The 14,335-nt window shown below is 38.2% G+C and overlaps 1 pseudogene across 1 annotated transcript; it reads left to right on the forward strand.

Moving 5' to 3' along the window:
• The first annotated feature begins 12,693 nt into the window (after nucleotides 1–12,693).
• Nucleotides 12,694–13,250, forward strand: LOC309830957 (peptidyl-prolyl cis-trans isomerase A-like; annotated as a pseudogene). Its single transcript has one exon. The product of its transcript is annotated as a peptidyl-prolyl cis-trans isomerase A-like (transcript).
• The last annotated feature ends 1,085 nt before the right edge of the window (nucleotides 13,251–14,335 follow it).

A 14,335-nucleotide genomic window follows, 5' to 3' on the forward strand; every position in this document is an offset into this window, starting at 1 on the left:
GGGATGTCAATCCATCTGCTCATTCATCCATCACATGCCCCAGTGCAGTTATTTACATAGTGCCGTGACACCGTGAACAAACACATGTGGAGAAAAAGAGAAAGACGAGAGGACAAAAAAGACATCTGGGATGTTGATGAGCCATTTTCCTTACAGTGTGCAATACTCAATCAGCATTATGTATACAGTAGGTGTATCTGTCACGGTCTATGATACTTTGGTGATAGTGCATTAGCCATTATCAATAGAGCCATTACAAAAGACACTACCTCAAGTTCTGCTGAGATGTATACATTGGCACATTGCCAAATAGTTGCATATGGTATAGAAATCTGCAAGAGTTTATTAGACATTATTATACTTACAGAAGCTTCTTGCTAAATAAACACATAGATTTCCAGAACTAGGGCCTCTAACTCAAACCCTTAAACTGATGTCTCGCACAAAGTTGTTAAAGAAAAGAATCCTGCAGTGTGGTTCTGTCTTTGTTTCATTACTACCATTCCGTACACATAAACATACTCACATATACAGACACGATCACACACAAACACAGGAACATTACATTTTAAAGGGCTTAGAGCTAGAATTTAACCCTGCAAAGCTAGCACTGAACTCAAAACACAGCCCACAGAAGACCAGGTCTTTTCTCTCTCTTACATCCTCTCAGGACACCAATTAGATGACTGAACACATAGTCGGTACTCAGCAAATTGACTGAAATATTGATTTTTTTTTAACTGTCACAATCTCTGCAGAGTTTGTTTTATAGCCAAGGAGAAATTCTATGGTCATCAAATGATGATCAATTTCCTCAAGCAAGTGAGTTACATCCTAAAGAAAAGGAAGGTGATCTGACAGTTACAGGATTATAGATTGCTATTTTATCTTTTTTTTTTTTTTTTTTTTGCAGACAGTATGTAAGGTGGTAGAGTTGAAGGAAGTGAGGATTCTATTTTGTTAGTGATAATTGTGTTTTCATCCCATAAATCTGAGAGGGAACATACCAGCTCTTTACATGCTCCTCCTCCTAATCTCTCCTACAACACTATCCCTCCACCCAAATAAAAATACATGGGGTTCTAAGCTGGACATCAGTCAGAGCAAACCAGAACGAAGGCTTTTCAAATCTTCCACCTCTGGGGCTTCCTTGGTGGCACAGTGGTTGAGAGTCCGCCTGCCGGTGCAGGGACATGGATTCGTGCCCCTGTCCGGGAAGATCCCACATGCCACGGAGTGGCTGGGCCCCTGAGCCATGGCCGCTGAGCCTGCGCGTCCGGAACCTGTGCTCCGCAACGGGAGAGGCCACAACAGTGAGAGGCCCGCGTACTGCAAAAAAAAAATCTTCCACCTCTATACACCTGTGAAGCGATGCTTACTTCTCCCTTTTGTCCAGCAAAAGGAAACTTTTTTTTAACCTTATCTGATCCACTTCCCCTTTTTCCTCCTTCTAAAAAGGAATAATTCCTTTTTGCTGGAAGGAGGGAAGAGAGAGAGAAAACAAATGCTATCTGTGGCTGGTCTGGAGCAGAAATGTCTGTGGCTTAGGGCATGTGGGATATTTTTAGTAGTTATGGTGTATAAAAAGATTGGAGAGAAGGGGAGTGATTTTTCAGTTTTTTAAGTGGGTCATAAATTAGATCTCCTTTAACATCCTTCAAGATGTGTAACTAAATAATGGAATTATTTGTTAAACTTCTGGTTGCTGAACTGCTTCTTGAGTACAGTATTGTGGAAAGACTCGGTCGTATGATTCCTAAGTTCCTAGTATTTATACAGGAAGACTTGGAGGTGAGTCTTTACAGGTCATCCAATCCTAACTCACACAGGATTTGGATCTCAACTGCATGATTATTGGAAGAGCTTTGGTGGGCCTCCGGTTAAGTACTTCTAATGTTGATATTTCATATGCAGCTGAACTTTGCTTTGCTACAACCTCCATGCATTAGTTCTAATGGTATTCTCTGGAGAGGCATAGAATAATTTTACTTCCTTCTTCACTATCTGCCACTAAACTATATTGTCAGTAAGTTTGTTCTCACATCCCTCAGTAAATATGTTCTCCTCCACTCTGAATATCACTGGTTCTTTCAATAACTCCTATGACATATGTCCAGACACTCTAAAATGACTTTTCCTCTTATCTGAACATATTTCATGTTGTAAATATCATACCTAAACTGTGGCTTATAAGTAAATATAACACTCAAGGTGTAGTCTAAGTGTGAGTGCAAGGGCTCAACAGAACTATTATTGTCTTTCATTTTTTTGCTTATTTTTTTCTTGGCATTACACTACCTCATTTCTCCTCTCACATGCTGTTAGCCCTGGTTGAATAACCTTCTGTGTCCTAGGATAAAGCTTGCACACATGTGCTAATCTGTACACTTTCAGAGAGAGTTTGCACAGTCAGTGTGATAATTAACTCTGGAGTCAGATCTAAACAGGTTTAGATCCCAGCTGGACCATCCACAGGCTAAAATACTTTGAGAAAGTTTATTAACAAGTAAGTCTTTTCACTTATGCATTGTTTTTAAGCAATGCACTAAACATTCCTTTATGTATTCTTCTCAATTAAATGTTATCTTTTCAGTTTGAGCACATTATTGCAGATCTTTAAGGTGGTTTTAAAATCTTAAAGCCATTCAAACTTTCATAATTGAAATGGTTCAAGAATTCATTCTTCTACTAGCTTTCCATCATCTACCTGTAAGAATAGTGTCTTCTACAACCTTTATCCTTAAAGAGTGACCCGTGGACCAGTAATATCAGCATTACCTGGAAACTTGTTAGAAATGCAGACTCTCAGACTCCAGATCTACTGAATCAGAATTTGCTTTTAACAAATTACACAGGTGATGCAAATTAAAGTTTGAGAATCTCTAAATCTTTATTCACAGAGCTGAGAAAATAGTAACCAATACAGTGTATTTGAGAATTACTTTTAAATCAGTAATAACCAGTTAATAAACTCTTTGTATAAGTTCAAGAAATATGAGAACACCTATTACTACTGTAATTTAAACAATGTTCCATCACTCTCTCAAAGTAGATTATAAGAATTTTGAACAAATGTTCCTCTTGATTTCCTCCAAGTTTGATTCACTCTTAATCTGAGTGAATGTGGGTCAAGGCTATGGAGGGTGAACGCACAGCCTGTGTTCTGAAGGCTGGTGCCTGGCTTCAAATCTTGCCTTGGCTGCTTAACTCCCAGGTGACTTGGGCCATTTGCTTACCTTCTAAGTCCCAGTTTCCTGATTTGTAAAAAGAAGATAATAACAGTACCTGTCTCCTAGCTTTATTGAGAAGATTAAACAAGGTAACCCATGTAAATAATTTAGAAAAATGCCTTAAATGTGGTAAGTGTTCCCTTTCTTTCCTGAATCCTTAAAATGCTTTTATTTAGAGTGTTTGCTCTGGGTCATAATGGACTTTTTTGTATGTTGTCTCCATATTTAAACTCTAAGTGCCTTGATGATACTATTTTATGCAGGCATTCCCTAAGACATAACCAGGTGATTTGTCTAATGTCCATACGTGAGATAGTTTGGAAGTTGAAATGCATTTTTCAGCAGAATCTTAACCTAATCCACAAATGCTTATCCAAGCAATGATAAAGATGATAATAGTTATTCTATACTTCTATGACTGCTACTGCTAATCATACTATAGTGTCTAACTGCCTCTTATAGTGATATGATGTAACTCCTCTTTCTCTAGGGAGTTTGGAAGACAGAGGCTGGAAGGTAAGGGTGGGAGTCAGTGCTCCAGAAATCGAGTGCAACCAGTTGGCATGATTTGTGGACCAAGAATGTCACCATATCAGTAAGCAAAGAATGTTGTGGCAATCAAGGCATCAGCCACTGTATCCACCTGGATGGTGCACACTGAGGGGATTCAGGATATAGCAAAAAAGACACTGGCCCTAGATAATTAAAGTGAATATCAGGAGAATAATTTCACTAAGCTCAGATTCTTGCATCTTCCCATACATAGAAAAGTGCTAAATTCATTAACTTGAGATGTTTGTTTTTCTGTAATTAGCATTAATATTTTGATGTTCGACTACCTGGGATTTTTTTTGCAAAAATTTTCTGTATATCCTGCATCCTCCTTTACCTTTGTGGAACAGTCTTCAGAGCTATCCAAGAGGCTGTATTCCTGGATTAAGTCCTCAGTAAGTCCACTGAATAAAACACATATCTCCAGCATTTATTGTTTCTAGATTTTTTGATGATGGCCATTCTGACTGGTGTGAGATGATATCTCATTGTAGTTTTGATTTGCATTTCTCTAATGATTAATGAAGATGAGCATTCTTTCATGTGTTTGTTGGCAGTCTGTATATCTTCTTAGGATAAATGTCTATTTAGGTCTTTGCCCATTTTTGGATTGGGTTGTTTGTTTTTTTTTGTTACTGAGCTGCATGAGCTGCTTATAAATTTTGGAGATTAATCCTTTGTCAGTTGCTTCATTTGCAAATATTTTCTCCCATTCTGAGGGTTGTCTTTTGGTCTTGTTTATGGTTTCCTTTGCTGTGCAAAAGCCTTGAAGTTTCATTAGGTCCCATTTGGTTAGTTTCTATTTTATTTCCATTTCTCTAGGAGGTGGGTCAAAAAAGGATCTTGCTGTGATTTATGTCATAGAGTGTTCTGCCTATGATTTCCTCAAAGAGTTTGAGAGTTTCTGGCTTACATTTAGGTCTTTAATCCATTTTGAGCTTATTTTTGTGTATGGTGTTAGGGAGTGATCTAATCTCATACTTTTACATGTATCTGTCCAGTTTTCCCAACACCACTTATTGAAGAGGCTGTCCTTTCTCTACTGTACATTCCGGCCTCCTTTATCAAAGATAAGGTGACCATATGTGCATGGGTTTATCTCTGGGCTTTCTCTCCTGTTCCACTGATCTATCTTTCTGTTTTTGTGCCAGTACCATACTGTCTTGATTACTGTAGCTTTGTAGTATGGTCTGAAGTCAGGGAGCCTGATTCCTCTGGCTCCATTTTTCATTCTCAAGATTGCTTTGGCTATTCGGGGTCTTTTGTGTTTCCATACAAATTGTGAAATTTTTTGTTCTACTTCTGTGAAAAATACCAGTGGTAGGTTGATAGGGATTTCATTGAATCTGTAGATTGCTTTGTGTAGTAGAGTCATTTTCACAATGTTGATTCTTCCAATCCAAGAACATGGTATATCTCTCCATCTATTTGTATCATCTTTAATTTCTTTCATCAGTGTCTTATAATTTTCTGAATACAGATCTTTTGTCTCCTTAGGTAGGTTTATTCCTAGATAAAAGTTGGAGAGGCTGTGGAGAAAAGGGCATCCTCTTGCACTGTTGGTGGGAATGTAAATTGATACAGCCACTGTGGAGAACAGTATGGAGGTTCCTTAAAAAACTACAAATAGAAATACCATATGACCCAGCAATCCCACTACTGGGCATATACCCTGAGAAAACCATAATTCAAAAAGAGTCATGTATCAAAATGTTCATTGCAGCTCTGTTTACAATAGCCCAGAGATGGAAACAACCTAAGCGTCCCTCATCGGATGAATGGATAAAGAAGATGTGGCACATATATACAATGGAATATTACTCAGCCATAAAAAGAAACAAAATTGAGCTATTTGTAGTGAGGTGGATGGACCTAGAGTCTGTCATACAGAGTGAAGTAAGTCAGAAAGAGAAAGACAAATACCGTATGATAACACATATATATGGAATTTAAAAAAAAATGTCATGAAGAACCTAGGGGTAAGACAGGAATGAAGACACAGACCTACTAGAAAATGGACTTGAGGATATGGGGAGGGGGAAGGGTAAGCTGTGACAAAGTGAGAGCGAGGCATGGACATATATACACTACCAAATGTAAGGTAGATAGTAGTTGGAAGCAGCCACATAGCACAGGGTGATCAGCTTGGTGCTTTTTGACCACCTGGAGGGGTGGGATAGGGTGGGTGGGAGGAAGGGAGACGCAAGAGGGAAGAGATATGGGAACATATGTATATGTATAACTGATTCACTTTGTTATAAAGCAGAAACTAACACACCATTGTAAAGAAATTATACTCCAATAAAGATGTAAAAAAAAAACATATCTCAAATTTAGGTTGTGCATTTTTTTTAAGTCAACAGAGAACTTATATGTACTGGTTATACCTGCCTTCCATCAAACTCTTTGAGGAGTAAAGATGGTAAATACTTGTATAAACAGAAGCCCCAGCCTTGCAATAAAAGTCTTCAATTTGAGTCTCAGCTTTCACATTTAGTAAATTTCAGACTTTATTCAATTTAAATTATCTAGGCCTTCATTTCTCTTTTTGTAATATAGGAAGAATTTCCAACATTCTCACCAGGTGACTAAAAAATGACTATTCGTTAGAAATATCTTTGTAAACACTTAATTTCTAGGAAAAGCATGAAGAAGAAAAGTGATGTTGATAATAGAAGTATTTCCTTCCTTTGACTCTGGTGGTCTCTCTACTCTTACAAGATGTTATGCAAAACCTTTGCTTTGGATATGCTTTATGATTCTTCATGGAAATCTCTGAGAGAGGTATTAGAAGAAACTAGTGGAATTGATTTCTGTCAGCACCACAATTGCTGTTTATTTCTACAATTGACCCAATATGGAGACAACTATATTATATCAAAAATGTTAAAAGCTGCTTTTAAATAGCTCCCCCACTGGCCTGCCACGGTGTTAAGTTGCTATAATGGTATTATTCCTTAAGGGCATCTAGTGGCGCTATCGTTCTTTTTTTTTTTCTTTTTTGAAGCTGGGTCAAGGCTAATGTGTTATCCTAGGAGGATTCATATATTAGCTAGTTAACATATTAGCAGGGGCTATTGTCTCTGATTAAGCCATTATCACCCCCTGTACTGTAGCAAAGAAAATGACCCAAGGGGAATGGGTCACATGATGGACTCATTTTAATGAAAGAGAAGCAAAATTAACAGTTTGAGATTAAGTTTGGGGCTAGTTAAAATTTTGGTATCATGGCTTCCAGGCACTTAATCATTGAGACTGGGTCTCCAGAAGAGGCTTCAAGAAAGCTAACCCCATTTATTATCTTTTTCATGGGCCAGGATGTGTTGTTGACACACAGTGAGGCCAAACAAACCAAAACATTAGAGTTGGAGTTTGGAGCAGAGAAATGTTTATTACAGGACCAAGCAAGGAGAACAGGGCAGCTCAAGCTCAAAAGAGCCAAAATAGTTGTTAGTTGTTAGTTGATAGTTCTGGGGGAAGAGTTTTTATAGGCAAAATTGGAGGCAGGGAAAAGTTTTTAGGGTGTGTGACTTTCCTCTGATTGGCTCGTAGTGAGGTAACAGGGCATTGTTCTGGGAATCTCAATCATCAGCCTTCTGGTTCCAACCAGTCAGGGATCTATGTGCTTGTGCTCAGCCTGAAGTTACCATCCTCCACCTGGGTGGGGGTCTTAGTTCCCATAGAAGAACTCAGAGATGTGTATCAGATTGTCACGCACTTCTCTTGAGGAGGAGCCAGGACCCTGCCCCACAGCTGCACTATTTTTCCTTGATGGCTTTCCTTTGTTTCTGCATTCCCTCACTCCTCTAATGAGTAACTGTTTGAATCTGCCCTTTGGAACTCAAGGAAGGTCTAGGAGGCTGAAACCTTTTTCCTACAAACAAGAAACAAGGGACACAGAAATAGGCTTTTGTACCTGGGAGGGCCAGGTCCTACTCAGTTTCAATCCCCCCTTTTCTCTGATACTTCTCAATCTTGAGGGGAACAGATGTTGGACAAGAAAGGGAATGACATTTTAGATAGAGAGGTTAATCATAAACTCAGCAGAGAAACTTGGTTTTAGGGGGACTTGGTTTCAGATTTGCTTGCGTGGTGGACTCCATATGTAGTTCAGCATGGCGTTGATATAAAAGTATTAACATTAATGGCCTTTAGGTTCCTTTATAAGACTTAAAACTAGTGGTTAAACTTCCTCTTTATCAAAGATGTTGTTCCCTTTATCATCAACACATGAAATGCATTTTGGGAAATTTATTTCAGTTTCCCTTTAAGTTTATATATATATATATATATATATATATATGTATATATGTATATATACATCCACATGTACATACATCTATTCTGGAATAATTTTTGATTTAAAATGAAACATCAGTTCTTCATGTTTTCTAATATTTTTAGGCCCTGGAAAAGTTTCATCTCATAGACCTAAAGCTGTAAGATGATAATATTGAAATGCAAGTCACAAGCTTCAATTAGGTACAATCAGAAATCATGCGGTGACTTCATTAAGTATCATTAAGAATGATCAAAATATTGCTCTTAGGAAAAATACATCAAAAGCATTGCATTTACACATTGATTAAACAGGATCTGCAATTTCTAAAATCTGGTATGGGAAAAAAGAATGGAGTAAATTAAGTGCTCATATCCCACTTAGCAACAAGGGAGTGCTTAGCAACTGGCAAAGGAAGACATAAAGGGAGATGGTGGAAAACAAAATATGATCAGCTTCTGAAACAGGGGGAGGAATCAAGAAAGGACAATGTAACTAATTGGGGCTGGAGGAGAGGTTGCTATCCCAGGAGCAGTGGTCAAGTTCATGTTAGCCTGCTTTGTATAAGATTTTTATTTTTAGCTTTAGGAAATTAAGCTTATAATTAGGGAATCAAGAGTACAGGAAGGACTCTCATCAAAGCCATGAGTGTGGCTAGAGTCATCTCTGCTGACATGCATGTACCCATTTACAAATATTTTCCCCTTTTACTCGTGTATTAAGGTGCATAGCCGAGTTCTCAGTCCCACAAGATTTTAAGTCTTAAGGAGGTTTAAGGAAGACTTGATGTTATATCCCTTTGAGAACTCTTCAATAGTATTAGTTTTCTAATTACTCTCCCTGATCCCCTTGCTTTGCATTTTATCTGCATTCCTTGGTAGTACCATTCATCCCATGACTTCAGCTCCCATTGTGCACTGATAATTCTCAACCCTTCTTATCCACTTAGAGACACCTCTTTCCTGTGCTTCAATCTGTGCCCATGAATGTTCATGGGCCACTGAAACTTACCATGATAAATTCTATTCTCCCCACCCTCTTGCTCCCCACTTTCATATACCATCTTAGGAAGACCATCACCCATGCAGTCACCCCATCCAGGACCCTCCCTACATCTGTCTCCTTAACACCCACATCCAGTCTGTAGCTAAATTCATTGATTCTTTCCCTGAAATGTGTGTCAGTCTCACTCTCCTTCACAATAAATCTAAAATAAAAAATGAAAAATAAATCATCATCCTTCACCAAAATCCAAATTTGTAGCATCACATGAAGGTTCCTCATCATCTGGCCAAATTGACTTTTTTCTTTTTACTTGGTTTCTGCCATTCCAGTTTGCATGTAGCCCATGTTTGGGTCATATCAAATGTGTTCTCATTCCTGAAAGGTGCCATGTTTTCTGACACCTCTTATCCAAAATTGACAGTGTGCTCTTCTTTTACCATGCCCTGACTTTATCTGAACCTTGAAAACTTACATAAACTTCTCATGGTTAACTCTTTGTATCATTCCTAATACTGGGCTTATGGTAAAGTCATATTAATTATTGTTTATCAGAGAATTCCCAAAGGAACAGACATTTACAATCAAATTTCAGATATTACAGTAAGTATCACTGGAAATAGTAGACATTCAATAAATATCTGTTTAATTGAATTAAATATATGGACAAGAATCCAGCATCCCCAAAATCAGAACCCACAGATGAGGAGTTGAAAACATTTTTTCTGTAAAGAACCAGATAGTAAATATTTTAGGCTTTGCAGGCCATATAGTCTCTGTTGCAACCACTAAATTCTTCTACTGTAGCATAAAAGCAACCACAGACAGAAAAAAAAAAAAAAAAGCATTGCAGTGGTCTAATAAAACTTTATTTATGGACACTGAAATTTAAATTTCATATAATTTTTAGGTGTCGCAAAAGATTCTTCTTCTTTTTTTTTTTAACCACTTAAAACTATTGAAACAATTTACTCAGAAACTATATAAAACCACTTAGCCAGCTGGATTCAACCCACAGGCTGTGGTTTGATGATTTCTGCTATATCTCATCACTGGTTTCAGCTCCTTATTTGGTCAACATTTTATACAAACCTCATTTGGATTGTTGCCACCAACAGTTAACATAAATCATATCCATGTCATTGCTTTATTCTAGCAGTCATTTTAGCTATACCCCAACCTGGAAATCCCCCAGACTTATGAGACTTCCTCTTAATAATTGTTATTACTGTGTATATCGAACAGGTAAAGAGCTTATCCCATTCTTTCTAGCAATTTTAGAACAAACACAGAGCCTCTGTGTGACCCAGTGTTTGACAACCATTTGCTCCTATATTGTTACATCCCATATTGTCACAATTAATTTTTCACTATCAACTTGCTTCCTAAGAATCCATTGTTTTTTCCCTGAATTGCCATCTTCTCTGTCAAGGCAATTTCTTCCCTATGTAAAGCATTTTAATTTTTTTTTAACAGAACATCACTTTTAATCTTACTAATATTACTAAATTGATCTTACTAACCTTGACTCGCCCTTCTGCCCAATAGGAGATCATGAATTCTTATAATTTTCTATGGTAAGTCCTTTTCCTGTACTCCCAGTATTCCATACTTACTAAGATACATTATGATTCTTACTTAGTCTGTTCAAGCTGCTATTATAAAATACATGGGGTATTTTACCCAATACCCATACATGGGGTCACTTATAAACAACAGAAATTTATTTCTGATAGTTCTGAAGGCTGGTAAGTCTAACGTCAAGGAGCTGGCAGATTCAGTATCTGGCAAGGGTCTGCTTTCTGTTTCATAGATGGTCATTCTCTCTCTGTGTTCTCACATGGCAGAAGGGGGTGAGGGGACTCTCTGGGATCTCTTATAAGGGAATTAATCCCATTCAGGAATGCGCTACCCTCATGACCTAATTGCTTCCCAAAGGTCCCAACTCCAACCACTATCGTATTGGGAATTAGGTTTCAACATATGAATTTTGGGGAGAGACACAAATATTCAATCTAAACCAAATACACAATACTTATATTCAAAACAAGAATGATGAAAAGAGGAAGGAAGAAGAGGAGGCAGAGTAAGAGGATGAGGAGAATAAAGAAAGGGAAAAAAATAGTAAGAGAGGATAGAGACCAAAAATAAAGAAACAAATAGGAAGGTTATATTACATACTTAAAATGAGATTGTATGAAACTCTTTCACAAATATTATCTGCTATGAGCTAGGAAACTGGAAAAAATTACTTTTGACCTGGAGAAGTTAATTAGTCAAAAAGAGAAAGGAAGCTCAAATCATACTTTTTTAACCTTTTTTCCTGAATCACACTCTATTTAAAAGTCTGATAGAAGATACTTCAGGCTGACAGTTTCTCAAGTTCCATCTGTGTTCAGGCTCTGGGCATCCTGGGTCTTTTTATATGGATAGAAATCAAACCCTAGTACAGCATCAGAATGTTCTAACTTCTTGCAATGGTATTTACATTCCTCTGCTGCTTTTTCAAAAGATGTCCAGACCTATAAATATTAAGCTACATTTTGGGGCCCTAACCTTGAATGAGGGCAGTTACCATTTAATATTGCCAAAGGAAGGGAATGGGTGCAGGAGTAGGCAAGGGAAAGAAACACAAAACCAAAAATGTCAAATCTGATTGATTTAAAACTAGGTAGGCAAATCAGCAAGGGCTGATTGATCCAGCATCACTGGAGAGTGAGGTCAGACAGGGCTGTTTTAAAATTATTTGGTATTTTCAGAAATTGATTACTTATGGAGAGCATTAAGAAGTAGCTGTGCACATTCATTTAATGGGCCAGTGACTCTTGTACAGGGCTGGAGTCGTCACATTCAATCTCATCTACTCCTTGTTAACTTGCACTTTCTTCTGAAGAGTGTTTATTTATTACAGATGCTATAAGGATAAACTACAAACTAGAATAATAAATAATGCCCTAAATGGGATTTTGCAAGCACTACCTTCCCACCCATCTTTCTATTCCCAGCCCCCAGTGTGACAGGCACCATTGTTTACAGGCCTGTGAATGTCTGTAGGGCTGAAGAACAAGTCCTTTTCTGTCCTAACGTGCATTTCAGTGAGGAGACATCCACTTATATGGAGAGAACTTAAGGACACTGGGATGTCCTCCTGTTCCCCAAAAGTGCTCCTCAGTGGTCCATTCATTGAAGGGACATTCCACTGGTTCTTTGAGTTAGTGATACCCTTTGAAGATATGAACAGTCTTGGGAGAAATGTCATGCCTTACTGCAGTCCTAGATATACAACTTGGTATAAATTCATGTTGTTGGTCATTTCCTACCCTTTCAGCTGGAAACAGGCCCCAAAGGGAAAATTGATATGATGGAGAAAGAGAGGAATATTTTGGAATATGAACCATGGACCAATGGGTTGTATTTGGGAGTGGCACTTCAAGAAAATTTATAGAGTGAGGCGATAAGAGGGCATGGACTTTGACATGTGTGTGAGCGGGCACACACACACAGACACACACAGACTTCACTCAGAATCAAAAACGGAACTTCATTTTTAACTTCCAATCTGATAACTGCCTAAAGGTAAGTCTCCATTTCTCCAGAGATCTTTTCAAAACTTCCCTTATGGCTTTGCAGACGCTGCCACACCGGAACCTCCCGCGCTGCCCAACCATGGTCAACCCTACTGTGTTCTTTGACATCGCCATTGACGGCGAGCCCTTGGAACGTGTCTCCTTCGAGCTGTTTGCAGACGAAGTTCCAAAGACAGCAGAAAACTTTCATGCTCTGAGCACTGGGAAGAAGGGTTTTGGTTATAAAGGTTCCTGCTTTCACAGAACAATTCCAGGATTTATGTGTCAGGGTGGTGACTTCACATGTCATAATGGCACTGGTGGCAAGTCCATCTATGGGAGAAATTTGATGATGAGAATTTCCTCCTGAAGCATATGGGTCCTGGCATCTTGTCCATGGCAAATGCTGGCCCCAACACAAACGGTTCCGTTTTTCATCTGCACTGCCAAGACTGAGTGGTTGGGTGGCAAGCATGTGGTCTTTCGCAAGGTGAAAGAGGGCATGAATATTGTGGAAGCCATGGAGCACCTTGGGTCCAGGAATGGCAAGACCAGCAAGAAGATCACCATTGCTGACTGTGGACAAATCTAATAATAAATTTGACTTGTGTTTTATCTTAACCACCAAGACCATTCCTTCTGTAGCTCAGGAGAGCACCCCTTCATCTCCATCTGCTCAAAATATACTATAATCTTTGTGCTCTCATTGCACTTCTTTGGGTTCCATATTTTCCTTATTCCCCTCCAAGTTTAGCTGAATTGCAAAGTTAAGTTTATGGTTATGAAATAAAAACTAAACAATCAAAAAAAAAAAAAAAAACAACTTCCCTTATGACATAGCGAGAGTCCCCACTAGAAACTGCTGGTTTATTCCTACACAGATTTTCTCGTTTAAATCATTAACAATAAGGACACACCATCCACATCCCTCTCTTTATAATTTTATACAACTTTTAAAGCTAAGCTCAAACTGCAATCCCGTGAACACTGTTACCTATTTCTTTGACTAAAATTGTCTTACTCTGATTTCCCATTATCTTTTGAAGTGCTTAATTCTGTTTTTACAGTTGAATTCTCAGATGATTTTATTTATCTCACATAAAATACAAACTCTTTTATGGCAAGAACTCCCGTTTCTTGTATCTCTAACATATGGTTGTATCCAGGATGCAAACCCAAGTATAAAATCAAAATATCACTTATCCTCCCTCCCTTTTCTAAAAAGAGGGCATTTGGGTGAGGTGCGTGTACTAGAATGACTGTCACATTCCCCATGCACTGTATGGAGCTGACTAGTACTCCTGAGACTATAGCTTTATGGATTTTGTGTGTTTCTCCAAAGTGAATCTTTCAGGTATCTTTCTAAAATGGTAAGAGAATTCCTTTAGGATATTTATTTCATATGAGTAAAGATATAAAGTGCATCAGTGCATGTATATCCAATGGTGAAAAATGCAACACTTCCTAGGTTTGTGTTTTTCAGCTGTCCCACAATACATTTACTGTCGTCTAATTAGGCATTCTAAGAACATAAAGTCCCGTTGTGTTTACCCTGCAACAATTATAATCCAGTGTGCCTGACATCACAGTATTTATCCCCAGAAATAATGACTCCATGGCAAAGGCAGCAATATGAGTGCATCACAGGACCAAACAGAGCAGCGAGGGAGACCCTAAAGGAAGTACTCCATATTCAGATACAAATG

This window comes from Grampus griseus (assembly GCF_964374135.1).
Source record: "Grampus griseus genome assembly, chromosome: 12".
Classification (NCBI taxonomy): Eukaryota; Metazoa; Chordata; class Mammalia; order Artiodactyla; family Delphinidae; genus Grampus; species Grampus griseus.